Source organism: Neofelis nebulosa, chromosome 2 (genome assembly GCF_028018385.1).
Source record: "Neofelis nebulosa isolate mNeoNeb1 chromosome 2, mNeoNeb1.pri, whole genome shotgun sequence".
Classification (NCBI taxonomy): Eukaryota; Metazoa; Chordata; class Mammalia; order Carnivora; family Felidae; genus Neofelis; species Neofelis nebulosa.
In genome coordinates, this window is record NC_080783.1 from 163,470,713 (window position 1) to 163,497,836 (window position 27,124).

Below are 27,124 nucleotides of genomic sequence, written 5' to 3' on the forward strand. Positions count from 1 at the left end.
GTGTGTATGTGTAATTCACTCCCCATCGCTAAAAACTTTTCTCTTGACCTCTTTACCCCACACATGAAGAGACAACAGAGGAGCTCTGTGGATAAGGTGCAAACTATATATTTTTTTTTTTATTTTTTAATATATGAAATTTACTGTCAAATTGGTTTCCATACAACACCCAGTGCTCATCCCAAAAGGTGCCCTCCTCAATACCCATCACCCACCCTGCCCTCCCTCCCACCCCCCATCAACCCTCAGTTTGTTCTCAGTTTTTAACAGTCTCTTATGCTTTGGCTCTCTCCCACTCTAACCTCTTTTTTTTTTTTTTTTTTTCCCCTTCCCCTCCCCCATGGGTTTCTGTTACGTTTCTCAGGATCCACATAAGAGTGAAACCATATGGTATCTGTCTTTCTCTGTATGGCTTATTTCACTTAGCATCACACTCTCCAGTTCCATCCACGTTGCTACAAAAGGCCATATTTCATTCTTTCTCATTGCCACGTAGTATTCCATTGTGTATATAAACCACAATTTCTTTATCCATTCATCAGTTGATGGACATTTAGGCTCTTTCCATAATTTGGCGATTGTTGAGAGTGCTGCTATAAACATTGGGGTACAAGTGCCCCTATGCATCAGTACTCCTGTATCCCTTGGATAAATTCCTAGCAGTGCTATTGCTGGGTCATAGGGTAGGTCTATTTTTAATTTTCTGAGGAACCTCCACACTGCTTTCCAGAGCGGCTGCACCAATTTGCATTCCCACCAACAGTGCAAGAGGGTTCCCGTCTCTCCACATCCTCTCCAGCATCTATAGTCTCCTGATTTCTTCATTTTGGCCACTCTGACTGGCGTGAGGTGGTATCTGAGTGTGGTTTTGATTTGTATTTCCCTGATGAGGAGCGACGTTGAACATCTTTTCATGTGCCTGTTGGCCATCCGGATGTCTTCTTTAGAGAAGTGTCTATTCATGTTTTCTGCCCATTTCTTCACTGGGTTATTTGTTTTTCGGGTGTGGAGTTTGATGAGCTCTTTATAGATTTTGGATACTAGCCCTTTGTCCGATGTGTCATTTGCAAATATCTTTTCCCATTCCGTTGGTTGCCTTTTAGTTTTGTTGGTTGTTTCCTTTGCTGTGCAGAAGCTTTTTATCTTCATAAGGTCCCAGTAATTCACTTTTGCTTTTAATTCCCTTGCCTTTGGGGATGTGCCGAGTAAGAGATTGCTACGGCTGAGGTCAGAGAGGTCTTTTCCTGCTTTCTCCTCTAAGGTTTTGATGGTTTCCTGTCTCACATTCAGGTCCTTTATCCATTTTGAGTTTATTTTTGTGAATGGTGTGAGAAAGTGGTCTAGTTTCAACCTTCTGCATGTTGCTGTCCAGTTCTCCCAGCACCATTTGTTAAAGAGACTGTCTTTTTTCCATTGGATGTTCTTTCCTGCTTTGTCAAAAATGAGTTGGCCATACATTTGTGGGTCTAGTTCTGGGGTTTCTATTCGATTCCATTGGTCTATGTGTCTGTTTTTATGCCAATACCATGCTGTCTTGATGATGACAGCTTTGTAGTAGAGGCTAAAGTCTGGGATTGTGATGCCTCCTGCTTTGGTCTTCTTCTTCCAAATTACTTTGGCTATTCGGGGCCTTTTGTGGTTCCATATGAATTTTAGGATTGCTTGCTCTAGTTTCGAGAAGAATGCTGGTGCAATTTTGATTGGGATTGCATTGAATGTGTAGATAGCTTTGGGTAGTATTGACATTTTCACAATATTTATTCTTCCAATCCATGAGCAGGGAATGTCTTTCCATTTCTTTATATCTTCTTCAATTACCTGCATAAGCTTTCTATAGTTTTCAGCATACAGATCTTTTACATCTTTGGTTAGATTTATTCCTAGGTATTTTATGCTTCTTGGTGCAATTGTGAATGGGATCAGTTTCTTTATTTGTCTTTCTGTTGCTTCATTGTTAGTGTATAAGAATGCAACTGATTTCTGTACATTGATTTTGTATCCGGCAACTTTGCTGAATTCATGTATCAGTTCTAGCAGACTTTTGGTGGAGTCTGTCGGATTTTCCATGTATAATATCATGTCATCTGCAAAAAGCGAAAGCTTGACTTCATCTTTGCCAATTTGGATGCCTTTGATTTCCTTTTGTTGTCTGATTGCTGATGCTAGAACTTCCAGCACTATATTAGACAGCAGCGGTGAGAGTGGGCATCCCTGTCGTGTTCCTGATCTCAGGGAAAAAGCTCTCAGTTTTTCCCCATTGAGGATGATGTTAGCTGTGGGCTTTTCATAAATGGCTTTTATGATCTTTAAGTATGTTCCTTCTATCCCGACTTTCTCAAGGGTTTTTATTAAGAAAGGGTGCTGGATTTTGTCAAAGGTCTTTTCTGCATCGATTGACAGGATCATATGGTTCTTCTCTTTTTTTTTGTTAATGTGATGTATCACGTTGATCGATTTGCGAATGTTGAACCAGCCCTGCATCCCAGGAATGAATCCCACTTGATCATGGTGAATAATTCTTTTTATATGCTGTTGAATTCGATTTGCTAGTATCTTATTGAGAATTTTTGCATCCATATTCATCAGGGATATTGGCCTGTAGTTCTCTTTTTTTACTGGGTCTCTGTCTGGTTTAGGAATCAAAGTAATACTGGCTTCATAGAATGAGTCTGGAAGTTTTCCTTCCCTTTCTATTTCTTGGAATAGCTTGAGAAGGATAGGTATTATCTCTGCTTTAAACGTCTGGTAGAACTCCCCTGGGAAGCCATCTGGTCCTGGACTCTTATTTGTTGGGAGATTTTTGATAACCGATTCAATTTCTTCGCTGGTTATGGGTCTATTCAAGCTTTCTATTTCCTCCTGATTGAGTTTTGGAAGAGTGTGGGTGTTTAGGAATTTGTCCATTTCTTCCAGGTTGTCCAATTTGTTGGCATATAATTTTTCATAGTATTCCCTGATAATTGTTTGTATCTCTGAGGGATTGGTTGTAATATTTCCATTTTCATTCATGATTTTATCTATTTGGGTCATCTCCCTTTTCTTTTTGAGAAGCCTGGCTAGAGGTTTGTCAATTTTGTTTATTTTTTCAAAAAACCAACTCTTGGTTTCGTTGATCTGCTCTACAGTTTTTTTAGATTCTATATTGTTTATTTCTGCTCTGATCTTTATGATTTCTCTTCTTCTGCTGGGTTTAGGCTGCCTTTGCTGTTCTGCTTCTATTTCCTTTAGGTGTGCTGTTAGATTTTGTATTTGGGATTTTTCTTGTTTCTTGAGATAGGCCTGGATTGCAATGTATTTTCCTCTCAGGACTGCCTTCGCTGCGTCCCAAAGCGTTTGGATTGTTGTATTTTCATTTTCGTTTGTTTCCATATATTTTTTAATTTCTTCTCTAATTGCCTGGTTGACCCACTCATTCGTTAGTAGGGTGTTCTTTAACCTCCATGCTTTTGGAGGTTTTCCAGACTTTTTCCTGTGGTTGATTTCAAGCTTCATAGCATTGTGGTCTGAAAGTATGCATGGTATAATTTCAATTCTTGTAAACTTATGAAGGGCTGTTTTGTGACCCAGTATATGATCTATCTTGGAGAATGTTCCATGTGCACTCGAGAAGAAAGTATATTCTGTTGCTTTGGGATGCAGAGTTCTAAATAGATCTGTCAAGTCCATCTGATCCAATGTATCATTCAGGGCCCTTGTTTCTTTATTGACTGTGTGTCTAGATGATCTATCCATTTCTGTAAGTGGTGTGTTAAAGTCCCCTGCAATGACCACATTCTTATCAATAAGGTTGCTTATGTTTATGAGTAACTGTTTTATATATCTGGGGGCTCCGGTATTTGGCGCATAGACATTTATAATTGTTAGCTCTTCCTGATGGATAGACCCTGTAATTATTATATAATGCCCTTCTTCATCTCTTGTTACAGCCTTTAATTTAAAGTCTAGTTTGTCTGATATAAGTATGGCTACTCCAGCTTTCTTTTGGCTTCCAGTAGCATGATAAATAGTTCTCCATCCCCTCACTCTCAATCTAAAGGTGTCCTCAGATCTAAAATGAGTCTCTTGTAGACAGCAAATAGATGGGTCTTGTTTTTTTATCCATTCTGATACCCTATGTCTTTTGGTTGGCGCATTTAATCCATTTACATTCAGTGTTATTATAGAAAGATACGGGTTTAGAGTCATTGTGATGTCTGTATGTTTTATGCTTGTAGTGATGTCTCTGGTACTTTGTCTCACAGGATCCCCCTTAGGATCTCTTGTAGGGCTGGTTTCGTGGTGACAAATTCCTTCAGTTTTTGTTTGTTTGGGAAGACCTTTATCTCTCCTTCTATTCTAAATGACAGACTTGCTGGATAAAGGATTCTCGGCTGCATATTTTTTCTGTTTAGCACACTGAAGATATCGTGCCAAGCCTTTCTGGCCTGCCAAGTTTCAAAGGAGAGATCAGTCACGAGTCTTATAGGTCTCCCTTTATATGTGAGGGCACGTTTATCCCTTGCTGCTTTCAGAATTTTCTCTTTATCCTTGTATTTTGCCAGTTTCACTATGATATGTCGTGCAGAAGATCGATTCAAGTTACGTCTGAAGGGAGTTCTCTGTGCCTCTTGGATTTCAATGCCTTTTTCCTTCCCCAGTTCAGGGAAGTTCTCAGCTATAATTTCTTCAAGTACCCCTTCAGCACCTTTCCCTCTCTCTTCCTCCTCTGGGATACCAATTATGCGTATATTATTTCTTTTTAGTGTATCACTTAGTTCTCTAATTTTCCCCTCATACTCCTGGATTTTTTTATCTCTCTTTCTTTCAGCTTCCTCTTTCTCCATAACTTTATCTTCTAGTTCACCTATTCTCTCCTCTGCCTCTTCAATCCGAGCCGTCGTGGTTTCCATTTTGTTTTGCATTTCGTTTAAAGCGTTTTTCAGCTCCTCGTGACTGTGCCTTAGTCCCTTGATCTCTGTAGCAAGAGATTCTCTGCTGTCCTGTATACTGTTTTCAAGCCCAGCGATTAATTTTATGACTATTATTCTAAATTCACTTTCTGTTATATTATTTAAATCCTTTTTGATCAGTTCATTAGCTGTTGTTATTTCCTGGAGATTCTTCTGAGGGGAATTCTTCCGTTTGGTCATTTTGGATAGTCCCTGGAGCGGTGAGGACCCGCAGGGCACTTCCCCCGTGCTGTGGTGTATAACTGGAGTTGGTGGGCGGGGCCGCAGTCCGACCTGATGTCTGCCCCCAGCCCACCGCTGGGGCCACAGTCAGACTGGTGTGTGCCTTCTCTTCCCCTCTCCTAGGGGCGGGATTCACTGTGGGGTGGTGTGGCCCGTCTGGTCTACTTGCACACTGCCAGGCTTGTGGTGCTGGGGAGCTGGCGTATTAGCTGGGGTGGGTAGGCAAGGTGCACGGGGGCGGGAGGGGCAGGCTTAGCTCGCTTCTCCTTAGGTAATCCACTTCAGGAGGGGCCCTGTGGCAGCGGGAGGGAGTCAGATCCGCTGCCGGAGGTTTGGCTCCGCAGAAGCACAGAGTTGGGTGTTTGCGCGGAGCGAGCAAGTTCCCTGGCAGGAACTGGTTCTCTTTGGGATTTTGGCTGGGGGATGGGCGGGGGAGATGGCGCTGGCGAGCGCCTTTGTTCCCCGCCAAGCTGAGCTCTGCCGTCCGGGGGCTCAGCAGCTCTCCCTCCCTTTGTCCTCCAGCCTTCCCGCTTTCTGAGCAGAGCTGTTAACTTCTGACCTCCCAGACGCTAAGTCGAGCTTGCTGTCAGAACACAGTCTGTCCGGCCCCTCCGCTTTTGCCAGCTCGACTCGGGGGCTCTGCTTGGCCGGCGAGCCGCCCCTCCGCCCCGGCTCCCTCCCGCCAGTCCGTGGAGCGCGCACCGCCTCGCCGCCCTTCCTACCCTCTTCCGTGGGCCTCTCGTCTGCGCTTGGCTCCGGAGACTCCGTTCTGCTAATCCTCTGGCGGTTTTCTGGGTTCTTTAGGCAGGTGTAGGTGGAATCTAAGTGATCAGCAGAACGCGCGGTGAGCCCAGTGTCCTCCTACGCCGCCATCTTCCGGAACTCCCTCTGCAAACTATATTTGAATCTATTCCAATAGTTAACTCTAAGAAAATTTTTTTTTTTAATTTTTTTTTCAACGTTTTTTATTTATTTTTGGGACAGAGAGAGACAGAGCATGAACGGGGGAAGGGCAGAGAGAGAGGGAGACACAGAATCGGAAACAGGCTCCAGGCTCCGAGCCATCAGCCCAGAGCCTGACGCGGGGCTCGAACTCACGGAGCGCGAGATCGTGACCTGGCTGAAGTCGGACGCTTAACCGACTGCGCCACCCAGGCGCCCCTCTAAGAAAATATTTTAATGCTAGCAGAGCCTTTGAGAAACATTCTCTAAACATCCTTGCTTATCGTTTGTGATCTCTATCTACAGGAAACATTTGGGAAGGAGAACCATCCACAGCAAGAGTAGACTTGTCAGGAGCAACACATCAGACCCCTACCTGGTTAGGAGCATTTAACGATGAGGTCAGATTATAGCAAAGAATGCCAGAAAGTTGGAGTACTCCCACTGAAGATACCCTCTAGTACTAAAATACATTATTACTAACATTTGAATGGATATCAAAAGTGAGCTTGCACCGCACCTACACTGTCTTTTCATTGTCTTTCCTCAGTCTCCCTGTCTCCATGTTTAGGGTGCTGAAATTGAGGACAAAGGTCTCTGCAGGAAATATCTTCACTTTGTAACAGTAAATACAAGGGTTTTTTTCTGACATTTTTACCCAAGACTGGAGAATTTGCTCTGATGCACATCCCTCAGAATGATAAGAAAATGGAAACAAAATTTAGATTTTATTATATACCTATAGTTGCAATATCATCCTGAAAATGCAGAAACTATAACAAAGATTTCACAAATCCCATTCAATAGATCCCAGTTTGACCATGATCAGAATATTCATCTTAATTTTCAGACACATGAACCATGAACTCATAATCTTAATTAAGCCAGGAATGTAGACAGACTTGAGAAATTATTCCCAATTCAGATGAAATGTCACTGATCATTTTTTCTTTCTCAGTTCTTGCAAGGTCTGCTCCATCTGTTTCTGTATAATTAAAAAAATCCTGTACAGGAATGAAGTACATAAAAAAATATCAGACATACTTGCTAAACTACTTGTATATGGAATTATACCAGTTCCCAGTCTCAGTGATTAGATTATCTCTCTCCATTTTCTTTGAATATCAGAAAATGAATGTAAATTAGTGTGCAGCTATTTTCAAATTAATGGCAACATGTAAAGCTCAAAGATTCATGTTCAATTATGCAGGGAGTGCTGATTTTGTATAACAGCCATTACTGGATCCCCCAGGCAGTGAAGCGTGGTCCAGAGTCTGTCTCAGGCATTACAGGAAAACCCTACTATTCCATTACACTCACTATGTCTATAGCCCCGATGAAATCCATGATTGTGTTCTCTGGCACTTAACTTATGTTTTGATTACTATGAACATTTTATAAAAATATTTTGTTTCTTAGGATTTCTAAGCACAAACAATCACCCATCCTATCAAAACAAAACAAGCCATAGCATGTGTAAATATAAATTTTTAGAACATGTATACACAGATAAATAAACAAGAGTGTATGGAGTGTAACTGCTTCTAAATGATATCATGCTGCTTATTTTGGTTGCAAATTCTCAACAATGATGTAAGCAATGCATGACACATCAGCTGTCATGAGTCCCAGCAATGCAACCTGAAGTTCAACAATCCCAGTCTACAGCAGTGTGAGACACTGAGTTTGGGTATTGCCTAATGCAGAAGTTAACTTGAGTTCTTTTTCTAAACATATGAATCTCTTTTTTACTTTCAGAAGGTGAGAAAAAATAGATTTCTTGAGCATCTACTTTAGCTTAAACACAGTGTTAGATATATCTACATATGATATCATGGTTAATTCTAACAAAAGCCCTGAGAATAAAAATGGCTATCCCCATTTTCACCAATGAGGAAACCAAGTCATACAGCAGATAATTGACTTTGCCAAGAACATACTACCGAGGCAATGAAGCAAACCCAGGTCTGAGGCCCTGGAATTTATTCTTTTTCTAATTTATCTTGCTACTTCTGGTCACTGAAATCCTTCTTAGGTAGTTATATTTGCAATGATATAAACCTCTCAAGGACACACAGGGGCAAATCAATGAATGAAAGTAAAATGTAGGAGGGGCTGAAACCTAAGACCTGTGACCACTCATAACTGATTCCTGAAGCAAAAATAGTCAGGACCCTAGCCAAGTGCGCTGGGACTCAGGTCTGGGCCTCAGTCCTATTGGAGTAGGAATGTCAAAAGGGAAAACTAAACTAGAAGTCTAAGTGTGTGAACTACGTCAGTAGGGTGGACTGCCGGCCAAGTCTCTGTGAGCACCCCAACCCCATACAACAGGAAATGTGACTTTCAAAGGGCCACTGATACGTTTTCTTCATGCACTTCCATAAGTCAAGGACTTTATTGATTTATTTATTTATTTATTTATTTAATGTTTTATTTATTTTTGAGAGAGAGAGTGCAAGTGGGGGAGGGACAGACAGAAGGGTGAACAGAAGATCTGAAGCAGGCTATGCACTGAGAGCAGCAAACCCTATGTGGCCTTGAACTCACCAAATGCAAGATCGTGACCCAAAGTCAGACGCTCAACCAACTGAGCCACCCAGGCACCCCAATAAGTCAAGGACTTTAAAAGATAAAGATAGTTTTTCTTTGAAGAAGGAATTCCTGCTTTGTGATTTGTTTCTTTTTAATTTAACATGAAGAAAATAACAGCAATACTTAGCTGGATCTGTTCAGTATATGGGAGTGTAAACTCTTTGTAAAAAACAACATTTTTATGCCAAAACAAGTCAGATTAGATTGTATAAGATCTGTTGTCCCATGACTCCAAGTCCTTGGAAAGCATCCCATTTTAGTCTATTAGAGTCACTCTCTCTGGTTTTCATATGCACAGACACACACTGGTGGGTAGGGACGCAGTCTGAATTTGAGAGCAGGTGTTCTGTCCTAAAGGCCACATCCCACGCTAGGAGCAAAACCTCTCATGTGCTGCTTTTCACAAAACTGCAAAGCTGTAAGGAAAACATGAAGTGAAGGATCTGCAGCAGGGCATTAGGGTGTATTTTCTTTTTTTAATATTTATTTTTGATAGAGAGAGAGAAACAGAGCGTAAGCAGGGGAAGGGCAGAGAAAGAGGGAGACACAGAACTTGAAGCAGGCTCCAGGCTCCGAGCTGTCAACACAGAGTCAGAAGAATGGCTCGAACTCACAAAACATGAGATCATGATCTGAACTGAAGTCCCACACTTAACCACTTCAACGACTGAGCCACCCAGGCTCCCGAGGGTGCATTTTCTAAGATCAGCTTTTGTGTCTCATTGTTATCAGCTTCTCCAAGTTAGAAGGGGCCACGTTTGATTTGTTTTTCTGCTTAGAAAGTATAAAAATTATATAGTAGAGAGATGTAATAGATAGTAGGGAAATTAAGCAAAGACTTTGAAGTCAGTCACCCCCGGTTTGAATATAATCTCAACCACTCTCTAAATTTGTGTTTTTTAAGCTCTCTGAGTTTTGGGGTTTTCACCTGCAAAAGTACCTCAAAGAGTTAATGTAAAGGATAAATGAAAAAAAAAAAAGAGGTTAGAGAGGGAGAGAGCCAAAGCATAAGAGACTCTTAAAAACTGAGAACAAACTAAGGGTAGATGGGGGCGGGAGGGAGCGGAGGGTGGTGATGGGTATTGAGGAACTGGGTGTTGTATGGAAACCAATTTGACAATAAATTTGATATTAAAAAAAAAGGATAAATGAGATAAAGCACCAGGTAGACAGTTAATACTAAAAAATAATTACCTGTTAATATTCCAGGGTTATCTTTATAGTTGTAGACATTTTAATATTAGTCGATATGCCATGCACAGTGTTAGTTCCCTTATATACATTATCTGTAATTTGTATAACAGCCATGGCCCCAAACTGTGACTAGATAGATGTTTCTCATTACACTCTGTTAAGTGGATTTGAGAGAGAAGAGTGTAGAGATTTGGAGATGCATCACGAGGCTATTAGACTGGTTCAGATCAGGAGTTCTCACAAAGCTGGTGGTAGTGAGATGGAAAGGGGTAACTACTTAGGATTCAGCATTTGGAGAACAAACACAAATGGTTTGTTGTGATGGCAAGGAATAACAAGGACTTAAATAGTAACCCTTCTTAATTAATCTAACTAAAATCCACTGATGATAGAGCACTGATTTGGCAGAATAGTCAAATGAAGAGGTAAGGCTGTAAAAAGACACCCCCAAAATGATATGCTAGGTACCATTTGTCTTCATAATTCAGTACCAGCAGTTATTTTTTCTAGCATCTACTATATTTCAAATACAGAGCTAGGCATTTGGTGCTACATAATAAAACTTGGTGTACATAATAAAACTTCACCAACTCAAAGAAGTGCAAGGAAGTTATATTCATACTGGATGCTTTGGTTGTAAATAACAACAACAAAAAAACCCTCAAACTGACTTTAAAAAAGAACAATTTATTGGTGAAATAACTTAAGAGTCTAGGATCTTGATGCCTAGATGACATTTGGAGAATCTGGGTTTTTCTGGTTTTGTTCTTTGCCTTCTCCTGCACTGGTTTTATTCTCAGGAATGTTCTCTTTTCATGCAGGCAAGATGAACAGGAAAAGCTACAGGCTATCATCCTTACTAGTTAGGCAACCTTAGTAGAAAAAAATTCTTCAGCTCCTCACAACTTCTTAGTTCTAGCAAATGGAGATATTAGCCCAGTTTGGATCGTGTTTCCCTTCTTGAACTAATTATTATGGCCTGGGGTTGGCCCTAATGAACCTTATGTGCTAGAATAAAGGGAAGTCACTCTAAATAGGATGGTTTAAGTGTTACTACCCAAATCCAGGAAGAATGAATTGGGTGATCAAAAATTACAAATGTTAACTATGCTATCTAGTTGATTGAAGCAAGAGACCCTTTTGTTGCAAATAACAGAAGTCAATCTCAAGGTGGCTTAAATCAAAATGGAATTTGTTTTAAAATCTCATGGAACCCAAGAGCAAAGAGTGTAATAGGACTTCCCAAGGAACTGAAATGAAGAAATAAAATTGATTGGCATTACAGCTGCTTCTCCCATTTCTCTGTCTCTCTCTCAACCCTTCTCTCTCTCCTTCTCTCTGTCTTTCTGTCATTCTCTCTTTGTGGCCATGTGTTAGTCTTTTTTTTTTCTACACAACTTCTGTATTTGGGATATATCTCATTCTTCAGTCAAATGTCTGTTTCTCAATGCACACGACTATCTCACAGTTCTGGAGTTTTACATCTCTTTGGTTTCAACCACTCAAAAGAGACCAAGATTACCTTCTCTCATTCTCAATTCAACATGTACGAATCAAACTGTATTACTCAGACTTGGAACTGGTGACCACTCTGGTCCAACCAAGTGAGGCACACAGCCTGGATTAAGCCCACCTCTGCATAAAGGGGTAGTTCTTGGAAAAAAGAGGCTATTGTAATGTGGATAAAATACTAAAAGCAGTTCACTACAGCAACTCCACCAACTTTCCTGAAAGATCTTGTTCTTGTTCTAAAACCCATCTTCATCTTCCGGACCTTAGTATATATGCAAAATGATACCAACCTAACAATATTAAAAAATGGCAAGGCAGAGTCTTCAATAATGAAATCCTGTATCAAAATCAATGCCGCATGTTTGGCAGCCTGGCCAGGTATGTCAGGGGGATACACAGCAAGCGAAAACCCCAACGACTACTTATTTACTTACTTACTGGTAAGCTGCAAGTTGTGGAGAAAAAAAGTAATCCATTCTAAAGAACGATTATCCACTTCCCACAGTAGTTTTCCAACATATCATCAGGGGGCAATGAAGCAGATAAATAAGGCAGAGTTCCTTCCTTCAAAGATTCACAGAGACTTAGGGAGACAGACAAGTACACCAATGATTTAAAAATAGCTACGATAATTGGGGTGCCTGGGTGGCTCAGTCGGTTGAGCGTCCAGCTTCAGCTCAGGTCATGGTCTCACGGTTTGTGAGTTCGAGCCCTGCATCGGGTTCTGTCCTGACAGCTATGAGCCTGGAGCCTGTTTCAGATTCTGTGTCTCCCTCTCTCTCTCTGCTCCTCCCCCACTCATGCTTTGTCTCTCTCTCTCTCTCTCTCTCAAAAATAAATAAACATTAAAAAAATTTTTTTTTAAAAAGCTACGATAAGTGCTAAAAGGGTGGGCATCTCAGAATGCTCCCGAATTTCAGAGGGACAAACATCCTGCTACAAGGAGTGTATACTAGTTTATTAGGGCCCGCCCTAACAAGATACCACAGAATGGATGGTTTAAACAACAGAAATTTAGTTTTTCACAGTTGTGGAAGCCAGACTTCCAAGATCAAGGTGTTGGCAACTTTGCTTTTTCCTGTGTCCTCTCTCCTTGGCTTGCAGACAGCTACCTTCTTGTTGTGTCCTCACATGGTCTTTTCTCAGTATGAATGTCTCTCTGTGTGTCCAAATCTCCTCTTAAGTACACCAGTCAGATTGGGCTCACCGTAAAGACCTCATTTAACCTTAATGACTTCTGTAAAGTTCCTGTCTCCAAATACAGTCACATTCTGAGGTATTGGGGGTTAGGGCTGCAACTTCTGAATTTAGGGGAGGGCAAATACAGTTCAGTCCACAACAGAGAGAAAGAAAAATTTCTTTCTCTTTCTCTGCAGAGGAGCATTGTCCACTTCAGTCTTAAAGGATAAGGCAGGAAAGGTATAACCGTGCAGGAGCAAAGGTATAAAAGCAAGAGTGAGCATGACTTATCTACGGAATTTTAAGTAATTTGGTATAGGTAAAACTTAGGATACATATGAGAAGTTGGAAATAAGTATAAAAGATAAAGTTGTACACACAGTTAGGGATGGAATTATATTTATAATATAATTTATAATAAATATATATTATATTTTTTATTTATATTGGGGTGTATTACATGGAGGTGGGTTAAACTATGGTAACAAATATGCTTTAAATGTAATAGCTCAAACACAACAAAAGTTTATTTCTAACTCTAATAACAGTCCAGTGTGGATGTTACAGATCCACTAAGAGTTCTTTTTTACACAGTGCTGCAGGGACCTGATTCCTTTTGTGTTAAGGCTCTCAACTGTGTGTCAAGATTGGGGTTCTATGTCCAGCTAGTAGCTTTCCCTTTAAGGTCTGAATTGCCAAGTAGCACACTTTACTTTTGCCTTTGTTGAGAACTAGTCATATGACCTCTTCTGGTTGCTGGGTTATGGAACTTATAATATCATAAGGGAGGCCTTCGTGGATATAATTCAATTATGGAAAGCATTTTGTACAGAGGAACTCTATCAATCTTGTAAGTCATACTAAAGAATCTGGGTTTTAGGTTCTCTGCTCCTCCCCATTCAGCAGACAGCTGCATCTTCTGATGCAGTGTCAGCCGTGTCCCTGAGACACGATGGCGGAAGTGAGAAAAATATGGATTTGGCTGTACTGGGCACCGGATCAACAGGGCTGCTTTTAACCTGGCAAAGTAGATATTGTCACCATCAGTGATCCCTTCATCAACCCAATTACTTGGAATACATGTTCCAGTATGATTCTACCCATGGTAAATTCCACAGCACAGTCAAGGCTGAGAATGGGAAACTTGTCATCAATGGAAAGTTCATCTCCATCTTCCAGGAATGAGATCCCACCAACATCAAATGAGATGATGCTGGTGCTGAGTATGTTGTGGAGTCCAGTGGGGTCTTTGTCACCATGGATAAAGCTTAGGCTCACTTGAAGGGTGGGCCAAGGGAGTCATCATCTCTGCCCCTTCTGCTGATGCCCTCATGTTTGTGATGGGAGTGAATGATGAGAAGTATGACAACTCCGTCAAGATTGTCAGCAATGCCTCCTGTACCACCAACTGCTTGGCCACTATGTCCAAGGTCATCCATGACAACTTCAGCATCATGGAGGGACTCATGACCACAGTCCATGCCATCACTGCCACCCAGAAGACAATGGATGACTCCTCTGGAAAGCAGTGGCATGATGACCAAGAGTCTGCCCAGAACATCATTCCTACTTCTACTGGTGCCACCAAGGCTGTAGGCAAGGTTATCCCTGAATTGAATAGGAAGTTCATTGGCATGGCCTTCAGTGTCCTTGCCCCCAACATGTCAATCATGGATCTGACCTGCCACCTAGAGAAAACTGCCAAATACAATGACATCAAGGTGGTGAAGTAGGCATTAGAGGGTCCCTCAAGGGCATTCTGGGCTCTACTGAGGACCAAGTTGTTTCCTTCAACTTTAACAGTGGCACTCATTCTTCCATCTTCAAGGCTGGGGTTGGCATTGTTCTCAATGACACTCTGTCAAGCTCATTTCCTTGTATGACAATGAATCTGGCTACAGCAATCAGGTGATGGGATGTACGGTCCACACAGCCTCCAAGGAGTAAGAGCCCCCTGGATCACCACCCAAGGCCAGAACAAGAGGAAAAGAGAGGCCCTCAGCTGTTGAGGAATTCTTGTCCCAACTCATCCACCAACACACTGAGAATCTCCTGACATCCACAGTTTCCAACCCAGACACCCTGAGTAAGGAGAGGGGCTTGGGAAGTCCTACCTTGTCATGTCCCATTAATAAACTATATTGAACCTAGGCCAAAAAAAAAAAAAAAAAAAAAAGGAATCTGAGAAAGAGGGCATGACTGGGAATTTTAAAGCAGAAATAACATGACGGAATTTTCATTTTTTTCAAGTTTTTAAATTTTCATTTTAAACTGTAATGCTGGTAGCACTATAATGAAAGGACTCATGGGGCAATATGAGAAACAGATATAATATTAAGGAGGCTCTTTTGGTAATTCTGGAAAGTGGTCCTAAATTAAGTAGTGCTGGCAAGAGTGGAAAAGATGGGTCAGATTCCAGTGATATTTCAGAAATAGATTAATCATGAATCCTGACTGATTTCTTATGAGGAGAGAAGAGGAAGAAAATTCTAGGTATCTCATGATTTCTGGGTTGGGTGAATGATGAAATTTTGGTAACATTAAACAAGGAGGAATGGGTGGAGGAAAGCCTCAGTCTGAAACATACTGATTTTGAGACTTCTGTAGGATATCCAAATGGCAGTATCCAGTGAGTTATTGTATACATAAATTAAATTTTTCAGGAGAGAATCTGAGGCTTAAAATAGATTTTATAGTTATTACAGTAATGATGAGAGGTAGGTGAAATCACATATAAATGGAGTCACCAATAGTAATCATAGATTTATGCAATGACACAAGAATGTTGATTTTCAACTTCCACTTTAAAGGAAAAATGGGTTTAGGTAAAAAAAAAAAAAAGCTTAAATAATGCCAAGTTATGAAAGTAGTAGGTTGTCTATTTTATAAGTAGTTAATGGCAAAACGAAAATAAAAAGTTCCTGCCAAGTATCAGAGATTCATATACTACAAGAAATTATCATAAAACAGAAAATCATTACAAGTAAGTGGGGTTTTCTGAACTTGAGAAGTCTTTCTGCAGGAGTACTGCCATTATTATATGTACATTCAATGAAGTACACATTTAATTAATAACCCTATGTTCTTGCAAGTATCCATCAAGTATGTTGATAAAACAAGAGGTGGCCAATTTTATCCTTCCTGGTAAATAACCAGGTCCCTTCTGGAAACTCTGAATCATTTATATTTATATTTTCTGTTCACTTAAGGGTAGTCCCAATGTAATTACTAGTGGATTAAAAATGATCATGTGACTCCTGGGTAAGAAATCTGAATCAAAGACCCCAATGAAACATCCTATTAGGTGATTGTTAAAAAATGCCAAATAAACACCTAAATAATAACCAGATGTTAGAAAATGCTTGGAATTCCTCCTTTTTCTACTTTTAAAAAGTTTATTTAAAAAATTTTTTTTTGAAAGAGAGAGAGAAAGAATCCCAAGCAGGATCCATCCTGTCAGCACAGAGCCCTGATGCTGGGCTTAAACTCACAAACTGTGAGATCATGACCCTGGGCCAAAATCAAGAGTCTGACACTTAACTGACTGAGCCACCCAGGCACCCCCAGAAAATGCTTGAAATTTCTTTAGATGATTATTACTAAATTCAGGAAATGAGAATGTAAAATGTTTTTAAAATATGGCATCATCATGGAGTACTTCCCAAAATACTGATATTTCCTTTCAGTTAGGATCATTAGGGTAAATTTTGTAAATCATCACCATAATTTTAGTAGGGTCACTTATAAATTGCACTTGAATTAATTGTACTGAAAAACTTCAGAGTAATTTGACCTTTGCCCTGCCTAACCTTGGTGCTCAGGCTCAAATGCGATGTTTGGGCACGGACTCTCACATTTGATGTGTTATCTTTTCATCTTCTTCTGAGGTCTGATTTCTATTTTAACTTCTATATCACAAAAAGTTTTAAAGAAGCCTTTTGCTAAAATGCCTCAAAGTCTTCCCCTATTCTCTTTAAAAAAGAGGAGGGGTAAATAGTATTTCAAAGTAGTTACCTGTAATCCAGACTGTAGAGCCTTTTAGCTACAGAATTTAAGTTTGGCTCAAAATGTCATCTTTTACCTCTAAGTTAAAAGCTGATACTTTGAATAAGAGTTAAACTCTTACCTGCTTTTGATAAGATGAAATTATAGAACTAGCCTGCTATTCTTTGGGATAATATAAAAGTGAAATACACTTGACATCAAAACTAGCCAATTGATTTAAATGATGTGTAAATATAATAAACAATGATTAACTTTCAAGTCTTTAAAGGTACCCTTCATTTTCAGGTTTTATATTTAATTAACCATGTAAAATAATGAAGAAACACCATGGACTACTTTAGTGGACATAGATAATCACTAAGCTGTCTAAATAGGTTTTTTTGGGAGGTGTAGGGGGGTGGCCAACTTCAAATTGGACTGAAGATACCTAAAAGGCAATCTCAAATACATTCACATTTGCAAGATCCTCTTCACCTAATTATTCCTTTTGATGTTCTCCAGCAATTTAACTGATCCCTTTTGTACAACATACTCGTTATGGATTACATAGCTTAAATTGACATCCAAATGCTATAAGGACTTCCAAGTCTGTGCTATTCAGACTTCTCACCTTTATAGCCAGTGTCTGGCTGGACATCACATTTAACTGAACTTCACTCAGGACCTGCTTCCCAAAGCCTGCTTCTTTCCGGGGGCTCTAGGCTCTGGCTATCAACACTGGAATTATCCTGGATGACCTGCCCCTCCTGTCATTATAGTCACATGTGTCAATTCTGCTTCTATGTAATGTTCTTGAATCTGTCCATTTGTCTCTTTCCCCAGTTCAGCTAAATTAGTTCCAGCACTCTTATCTGATGGCTTACTCTAATGCTTTCTTGTTGCCCCCAGCTTTGTTTCTCCCACCAACCCTCAGCTTCCCTCACCAAATCTATTCACTGTGTAGCCAGAGTGACCTCTCCTCCACATCAGTTCCCCACACTGCAGCCAGAGAAATATTTCTAAGGCATAGAAATAACCTTGGCACTTTTTTGATTAGAAGTTTGGAGAATTTCTTATTTCTCCCAGAATAAATTCCAAACTTATTAACACCACATATATGGTCCTTAATAATTGGGGCCCTTTATACCTCTATTCTATTATTCATTTAGTTCCTAAATGTACCATGCCCCTCTAATAGTCTGAGAGAGAGAGAAAATCCCAAGCAGGCTCCCAGCCGTCAGCCCAGAACCTGACGCGGTCTCAAACCCACGAACCGTGAGATCATGACCTGCCTGAGCCAAATCAAGAGTCAAAAGCTTAACTGACTGGGTTACCCAGGTGCCCCAATAGAATCTGGAATTTTGCCTTAATAGGAGGGTCTGTCTGAATTGATCCAACTGATTTTTCAATTTCATGCATGACAATTCAGTATAAAAGTTTTATCTTTAGCACATTCCTTTCTTTGTTTTCCTTTCGACCCTGAGCCTCCCCTTGGTTTCGGTGTCAGTTGGGTTACCCAGTTAACCACCAGCCCACTTTCATCAGAGAATCTGGTATATAGTGAATAAGATCCCTCTATTGAACTACTTGAGGTTAGGGGTGCCTGGGTGGCTCAGTTGATTAAGCATCGGACTCTTGATTCTGGCTCAGGTCATGATCTCCTGGTGATGAGATGAGGCTCTGCCTGGGGCCCAAGTCTGTGTAGCGCTCCTTGTGGGGCTCCATGCTGAGTATGGAGTCTGCTTAAGGTTCTCTCTTAAGCCCCTCCCCTGTTCATGTGTGTGCTCTCTCTCTCAAAAACAAAAAAATACCATCTGGGGTTTAAAAAAATGATAATAATTTAGGCTAAAATCATGCCAAATGACAGAATGATATATTTGTTGTTGTTTCTGCTTATAGTAATAGCTGAGCAGAAAGAGTAGATAAAAAGAAATGAGAAATGCCCCTCTTACTCTAAATTAGACTACCTACATGAAAATTAGAGGTGGGAATTAAGAAATACGTAGATTTTCTTGTGTATTATAAATATGTGCCAACAAAAGTACATCCCTGATGTCACCTACAGTTAGAAATGTCTGAAATTAACTCCAATAGCCTCTTATTAATCCATTCTGTCTTTAATGTGCTTTCTTCCAATGTTTTCATTCTTTTTCTCAAATTTACTAGATGCTTTCTTACACTTGACTTTAGGATCAAGGCATCTTGGTGGGCTCACTATAGACATAGTCTTCTCCCTTTACATCTGGTTTAAAATATAAACCATATGTAACATCAGTGATATTTACAAGGTGGTTATGTTTAGATTTGGTGATCAACAAGTATCTTAAAAAGTGGAGAAAAGAAAGTTGAGAGCTGGTAGGTCACAGGAGGTCAATTTGAGGAAGCAATTATTATGACATCTGACATTATGGCTTGTAATAAGCTTGGCCATCTGTTTCTTATAGAAGTTTTATTGTTTCTGTTGTTATTGCTGCTTCTGTCAGGAAAGAAGATCTGGAGAGTGTTTTAGAAAGCACATTTTTCATAATTCAAATGATAAATCATCTTATGTAACTATTAACTTTAGTTATATCTTTACATTGATGTAGGCAAATTCTCTGGGTAATATTACATGTATTGCCTGTATTCACATATTTGGAGACATCTAATTTTCCTTAGAGTCAATCCATGAGCATTTTTGTTGTTCAATACTTTAAAAATCTATGCTGGTGATGGATGGGCCAATTTTGCTAATGCGGGAACTAAGCAGGGAGAAACTGAGTTTCCCAAACACAGAGTCAATGTGAAGCTTCAGAGTCAGAGGATGTAGAAGATTAAAGAAATTAAGCTTTGCCAAACTAAGTTTCCTCAACTGAAGTAGCTGAATTCCTGAATCGAAGCCAGTCACTCTGAGCTCTGTGTTTTATTTACAGTGCAGCACGTTCACAATGATGTATATTACTCATGCGTATGCTTGGAGACATGTGACTGTGAAAGAAAAAAAGGAGTAGAATTCAATGGGCCAATTTTGTTGTTTAACTTTGGTCAAAGTCTTGGCTGACATTGTTGAGATAGTTTTGCCTTGTAGATAGTTTAGTGTGTGGTGTAATGTGTCCCCCTTTCCAGGTAATTAAGAATTAAGGTTTATCTGTGCTTCTGATGAACGAAAATTCTGATGAAATAAAATTCAGTTCTTAAGTCACAGAAAAATGTATGGGTCACTTAGTAGACCAAATAAGATCCTGAATGAAAGTCAGTAAAGATTTTTTTCTTACCCTGATTTTCTATCAGAATTGAATTACATCCTGTGTTAAGGCAGAATACCTACATAATGGTAGGTAAACCAATGAACATTTCTAAGCCTCACTTTTCTCTTCTGTAGAAAGAGGGGTAATGATACTTGGTCTATAGTATTGTCAGGAGAATAAAATGAGAATATATGTGAAGAGGTTAGCACAAGAATGGGAATAAAAGTTTTCAATAAATGGAGCTAGAACAATGTCAGAGCAATGAAGTCTTTGAAGATTTTATTTTCAGCAAATAGACCCATCCTATTCCTCCTTGTGGCTATTGATTTGTGTGCTTAGAGCATCCTGTAACATCTCAATCAGCTTCCATGAAAGAGACTGCCTCACCTATTTCTAGCTGCTTGCAGTGTTGTTACCATTTCGAAGGATATGGCAACAAGGCCAAAAGTTAACACTTCCCTAACTTCTGAGTCAAAACAAACAAACAAACAAACAAACAAACAAACAAACAAAAAACAACCCTACCATTATTCTTCTGAAGTCATTTTTTTTCCAAGAATATCTAAGCACTGAAAGAAAAAGTGCTCTTTTCTCTCCTTTCATGTTCTTAACACCTGTTTATTTGGCATTTGTTACATGCTGGTCCCAGGCAAATAAAAATGAATCTGAGATCATCTCTGCTCTGCAAAAGAATATACTGCATTGTTCACTGATATATATTTGGGAAATTACTGTAAATATATACATTTATTTCAGCAAACATCGAGGAGAATATTTTGGGGAAAGATAATCAAAGGCATGATGTTTTTCTGATAAGCTAGATGATAGGGAGGATTCCATTAAAATCCAGGAAAATTATGAGACAGAGTGTGAGCAGGGGAGGATTAGAGAGGGAGACACAGAAACCAAAGAAGGCTCCAGGCTCTCAGCTGTCAGCACAGAGCCTGATGCGGGGCTCAGACCCACGAACCACAAGATCATGACCTGAGCTGAAGTCGGACACTTAACTGACTGAGCCACCCAGGTGTCCCACCCATTAAGCATTTATAAAACCATTGGTCAGTACTAGGCACTATGGCAAGTGACTGAGTTAGAAAATGCAGTTTTGCCCTTCAGAAGCTCATGGTTTAATTACAGAAGAGAGAGATATGTAAGCAAATAATTACAATTAGTGGATTTATAACATTACAATATTAATAATATGTTATATATGGTTCTAAACTAAACTAATCTAGTCTAGTTACTCAGGGAGTCTCTGACTCTACCTTAGGTCTACAATCATGTGTTTCTCTGTGTGTGTGTCTATATGTGTGTCTAGATGGGGAATCTAGAAAGTCTTCATAAATAAGACATTTGAGTTAAGTCTTGGGGAAGGGTAAGACTTCAGCAAGCTGCCTGGGGGGTTGGGGACACAGGAGCATTATAGGTGAAGAAGGAAGGAAACTAAATTTCCTTAGAAAACTGCAAAGAAGGTGTCTGTTTTTCCAAAGAAGACATCCAGATGGCCAACAGATGCATGAAAAGATATTCAACATCACTTATGACCAGGGAAATACAAATCAAAACTATAATAAGATATCACCTCACACTAGTCAGAATGGCTAAAATAAACAACAAAGGAAACAACAGGTGTTGGCAAAGATGCAGAAATATTGGAAGCCCTCTTACACTTTTGGTGGGAATGCAAACTGGTGTAGCCACTCTGGAAAACAGTATAGAGGTTCCTCAAAAAGTTAAAAAAAATAGAACTCCAGCAATCGCACTACTGGGTATTTACCCAAAGGATACAAACATACTAATTTGAAGGTATACATGCACCCTGATGTTTACAGCAGTGCTATCAATAGCCATATTAAGGAAAGAGCCCAAATGTCCTTCAACTGATGAAAGGATGAAGATGATAAAGATATAGATATATAGATACATATAGATGGTATAGATATAGATAGATATATAGATACATATCAATTTTATATCTATATATAATATAGATATCATATATATATAATGAAATATTACTTAGCCATAAAAAATAATGAAATCTTGTCATTTGGAATGACATGGATAGAGCTAGAGTGTACTATGTTAAGCAAGATAAGTTGGCCAGAGAAAGGCAAATACCATATGATTTCACTCATGTGGAACTTAAGAAACAAAACAAATGAATACAGAGGTGAGAAAAGAGAGGAAAACCAAGAAACAGACTCTTAACTATAGGAAACAAACCGATGGTTACCAGAGGGGAAGTGGGCGGGGAATGGGGAAAATAGGTGATGGGGATTAAGGGGCGCACTTCTTGTGATGAGCACCGGGGGTTATATGTAAATAATGAATCACTAAATTCTATACCTGAAACTATTAAACTAAATGGAATTTAAATAAAAACCTGAAAAAATAAAAGAAAGTGAGTGTCTGAAGTATAGTGTGTGGAGATGGGGAAGGCGATCTGGGAGCGTGAATTGCGATTTAGACATGAAAGAGAAGCGAACACTCTGGGAAAGACCAGATAATGAAAGGCTTTGTCCGAAGCAACAGGGAGTCCCTGAGGTAGCTACAATTGCTTGCTGGCTAGAGGCTGCCATGGGGGTCTGGGTCAATGTGTTGTACGTAGTCTGGTTCAGTGCTGCCGGAGCTTTGGCCACCCCGTATCCCACTCCCAGCCAGCTATTTTGTTAATTTATGCCCTCAATTTCAGAAGCCTTGAAACCAAAGTCCATTGGTATTTCTTGAAATACTGTGGGAACATAAAATAACACTTTTATTTGGTTTGGAACCATTAGCTTCATCTTTGGATATAAACATAATTTAGGTCTGAAAATCAGAGACATTAAAATAGGACTATATAGGTGGAAGCATATTTCAAACTGATAAGAGATTTCTATTTTTTGAGTAATAGTTCAAGACTGGTTTCCTCTACCTTGAGTTGCTGTGAACAGTTAGCTTCCTTTGTTCTTGGAACATTAGCATGTTTGTCCATATTTCATTTACTCATTCACTAATCTCCCCCCACTGGTTGTAGAAGTTGAACAAGGGGGCACCTCGGTGGCTGTCGGTTAAGCGTCCGACTTCAGCTCAGGTCACAGTGAGTTCGAGCCCCATGTCCGCCTCTGTGCTGATAAGCTCAGAGCCTGGAGCCTGCTTCGGATTCTGTGTCTCCCTCTCTCTCTGCCCCTACCCCTCTCATGCTCTGTCTCTCTCTGTCTCAAAAATAAATAAATTTAAAAAAACATTAAAAAAAAAAAAAAAAGAAGTTGAATAAGAACCCTTCCTGGGTGGCTAGTTGGTTAAGCATCTGACTCTTGATCTCAGGTCAGGTCATGATCTCACAGTTCATGAGCTTGAGCCCTGCATCAGGCTCTGTGCTGACAGTGTGGAGCCTGCTTAGGATTCTCTCTCTCTCTGCCCCTCCCCTGTGTGTTCTATCTCTCTTTCTCTCTCTCTCTTTCTCTGTCTCTCTCTCTCTCAAAATAAATACATAAACTTAAAAAAAAAGAGCCCTTCTGGGAATTTGATAAAGAATTACCTTTCCACCTGTTTCCCAGTTCACCACTCTGACATAAACACTGTTTAGAAAAACACTGTTTAGGGTGAAAGCAATGTCATTTCATACAGAGTGATGTGTGTCACAAAGTATTTGATTAACCAGGGTGGCCAAAGACAAAGTTAATTATTTGGTCAATATTTTACTAGGTCTTTCAGTTATTACCCATTTTATTCTTAATTACTATTTTCTATTCTCTCCATCTACACATCTGATGTTTTACCTGAATGTACATAAATTATAAGGTCAAATTAAAAAGCTATAAGAAAGATTAAATCATATTTTATCAGAAATCTGTACCTGGCATCATTCTTGGAAGGCATGTTTACAATTAAAAAAAAAAAAAAGACAACTTTAGGGAGAAGAATTGCTTTTGTTTTAACTTCACTAAGTTTCTGTCAAGTTACTTTTTATAAAACCACATCAAGATGTGACAACAGGATGATAGATAAGAACTACACAGCTTTTACATTTTGAAGGTACAAGAGGCCTCTGAAAATAGATTTCATATGAAAAGTGCAGAATCAAAGCACAGCTATGTCTATTAGTCTTTATTGTTACTTCATTTCATAACTTTGGATTAGTCATTAAAAATGCCAAAGGAGTTATAGGTTTTCTGGAACACAACAGAGTATTATATACAAGGGCAGTTTACAAAGCTCTAGTTTATTCCTATCTTGAGGAATGGAGCTGCCCAAAAACTCTGTTCTGGGGACTTCCTCAGTTCAAAGCAACTAGCAGGAGTTTTGCTTAAATCAAACCTTAGAACTGGACTCCCTGGTTCCCAGATTGTTACGATGTGTGTTTAAAAAAAACAAAAACAAAGAACTTGGGGCACTTGGGTGGCTCAGTCAGTTAAACGTCGAACTTTGGCTTCTTCCCAGAAGTTTTGAAAGGATCAAATGAGATAATCTGAGGATGAGAACATTCTACACTTCTAAAAACTTTACGCATTTAACAAATATTTAGTTAGCACTTAGCACACATAGCACATGTGGTAGACACCAAAAAAAAATATGATGAATTATAAAGTTAGCATTTGGAGGATCTTGAGGTCTTGGAGAGGAGACACAGATATCTGTAAATGACAGTAACACCATAGTGACTACTTTTCCCCTGGGGTGGAAGTTGGGGAATATTTCACAAAAGAGATGCCAATGAACTCTAACATATTAAAAGATGGCTAGGAGTTTTCCAGGCAGAAACTGTGTTAAAGGATATACAAAACAGTGGAAACAGCCTGAGTAAAGACAGAGGAGGTAAAACACATGATATAGAAGAAATGGTAAGTAGGTCATTATAGTAAAGCACAGGATGTGGGGCAGCATGTAGCAGGAAATAAAGCCAGAAAGAAGCATATGTTGGAGTCAGATTATAAAAAACTTGGGAGTTATGGGTTCTTTTATCAAGTTAATGGTTAGCATAGAGATGCTTTAACTGGGCAAGTACTATGACGATGACAATAAGAATAGTAATAATCATTACTATTTTTATAACAATAATAATGGATAATATTTACAGAACTTCACTCTTTTTGATTGTTGAGTCGAGTAATATTCTATTGTAAATATATACCACATCTTCTTTATCCATTCATCAGTCGATGGACATTGGGATCTTTCTATGGTTTGACTATTATTGATAGTGTTGCTATAAACATTGGGGTGCATGTGCCCCCCTCAAATCAGCATTTTTGTATCCTTTGGATAAATACCTAGTAGTGCAATTGCTGGGTTGTAGGGGGCTTTTTTCCAGAGCTGTTTTCCAGAGTGGCTGCACCAATTTGCATTCCCACACTTGCAATACACTTGCAAAAGTGTTCTTCTTTCTCTACCAACATCCTCACCAACATCTGTTGTTTCCTGAGTTGTTAATTTTAGCCACTCTGACTGGTATGAGGTAGTATCTCATTGTGGTTTTGATTTGTATTTCCATGATGATGAGTGAGGTTGAGCATCTTTTCATGTGTCCATTAGCCATCTGGATATCTTCTTTTGAAAAGTGTCTCTTTATGTCTTTTGCCTATTTCTTCACTGGATTATTTGTTTTTTGGGTGTTGAGTTTGGTAAATTCTTTATAGAATTTGGATACTAACCCTTTATCCAATATGCCATTTGCAAATATCTTCTCCCATTACATCAGTTGTCTTTTAATTTCTTGATTGTTTCCTTCTCTGTGCAGAAGCATTTTATCTTGATGAGGTCCCAATAGTTCATTTTTGCTTTTGTTTCCCTTGCCCCCAGAGACATGTCTAGTAAGAAGTTGCTACAGCCGAGGTCAAACAAGTTGTTGCCTGTGTTGCCTGTGTTCTCCTCTAGGATATTGATGGCTTCTTGTATTACATTTAGGTCTTTCATTCATCTCAGATTTATTTTTGTGTATGGTGTAAGGAAGTGGTCCAGGTTCTTCTTCTGCATGTCTCTGTCCACTTTTCCCATCATCATTTGCTGAAGAGAATGTCTTTTTTCCATTGGATGCTCTTTTCTGCTTTGTCAAGGATTAGTTAGCCATACATCTGTGGGTCCATTTCTGGGTTCTCTATTCTGTTCATTGATCAATGTGTCTATTTTTGTGCCAACACTCTTGTACTTAGCATTAGTACTTACAACGTAATAAATTCTTTATAAACATCTCTTTCACTCCTTTTTAAATAAGTATTAAGCACCTATCATTTATTTACAATTTAAATGAATAAGTGAATGAGTGTGTGAATTAAAAAGCAGATGAACTAACAATAATTGTAATGCATATACCTAAACTTTACAAGCTTCCTTAATAGCCTTATCTGTCACCAGTATACTTGTGAGAGTTAGCCTTGTATAGAACTTGTGTAGCATCAACAACACACAAAAGATGTCAGGATTCTTGATTTCTCCTTTAGTGCTTCATGCCCTTCTATATCTAACCACAGTTAACAAGATAATAAAATATGAACAACAGATACCAAATTCAGGATCCTTGTATCAGAAGATAGAACAGAAACTAACATTTACTGTTTTTAGGGTGTGCTATGTTCTTTCACAAGTCATTTCATTTAATTCTTTTTAAAAAAATTTTGTAAAACATTTATTCATTTTTGAAAGACAGAGACAGAGCGTGAGCAGGGGAGGGGCAGAGAGAGAGGGAGACACAGAATCTGAAGCAGGCTCCAGGCTCTGAGCTGTCAGCACAGAGTCCAATGCTGGGCCCGAACCCATGAACCATGGGATCATGACCTGAGCCTAAGTCGGACGCTCAACAGACTGAGCCACCCAGGTGCCCCTATTTCATTTAATTCTTAACTCTGAAGTGGTGGTATTATCCCCATTTTATATCTATGAAGAAACTAAATTCAACATCTATTGAGAAACAGAGGCAGCGTTTTTCCTATTTTATATAATTGTTCATATATTTGTTTTGCCTTCTTGACTAGGATTGTTGAAAAAAGTTTCTTAAACAAAAAAAACAAAAAAAAAACAAAAAAAAACCCAAAAAAACAAAACCAAAAAAAAACTATTGGCTTTGTACCTATCTCTAAAATTCCCATCATACTTATACCGGGGCTATGGACATTGATACTATATGTCAACATGCAAACATAATCTGGGGGAAAAACTATGTAAACCATAATTAATCATTAACACCTTGGTTCAGTTTGGTTTCTGAGATTTCCTATAGCAAGCAGAACCCTGAGAAAGTGAAATCTTGGTTGAAATTATTTTGAGGCACTGCCTAGTCACAGTGAAGCTTTGGCGTCTTAATCATCTGAATTATAGGAGGGGAAGAAATCTGCCAGTCCTCCA

The 27,124-nt window shown here is 39.3% G+C and overlaps 1 protein-coding gene and 1 pseudogene across 7 annotated transcripts in view; both read left to right on the top strand.

Moving 5' to 3' along the window:
* The window catches only part of PTGER3 (prostaglandin E receptor 3), a 187,493-nt gene that overhangs the window by 97,240 nt on the left and 63,129 nt on the right, over positions 1 to 27,124 (top strand). The window lies entirely within an intron of this gene.
* Positions 11,770 to 16,853, top strand: LOC131502548 (glyceraldehyde-3-phosphate dehydrogenase-like; annotated as a pseudogene).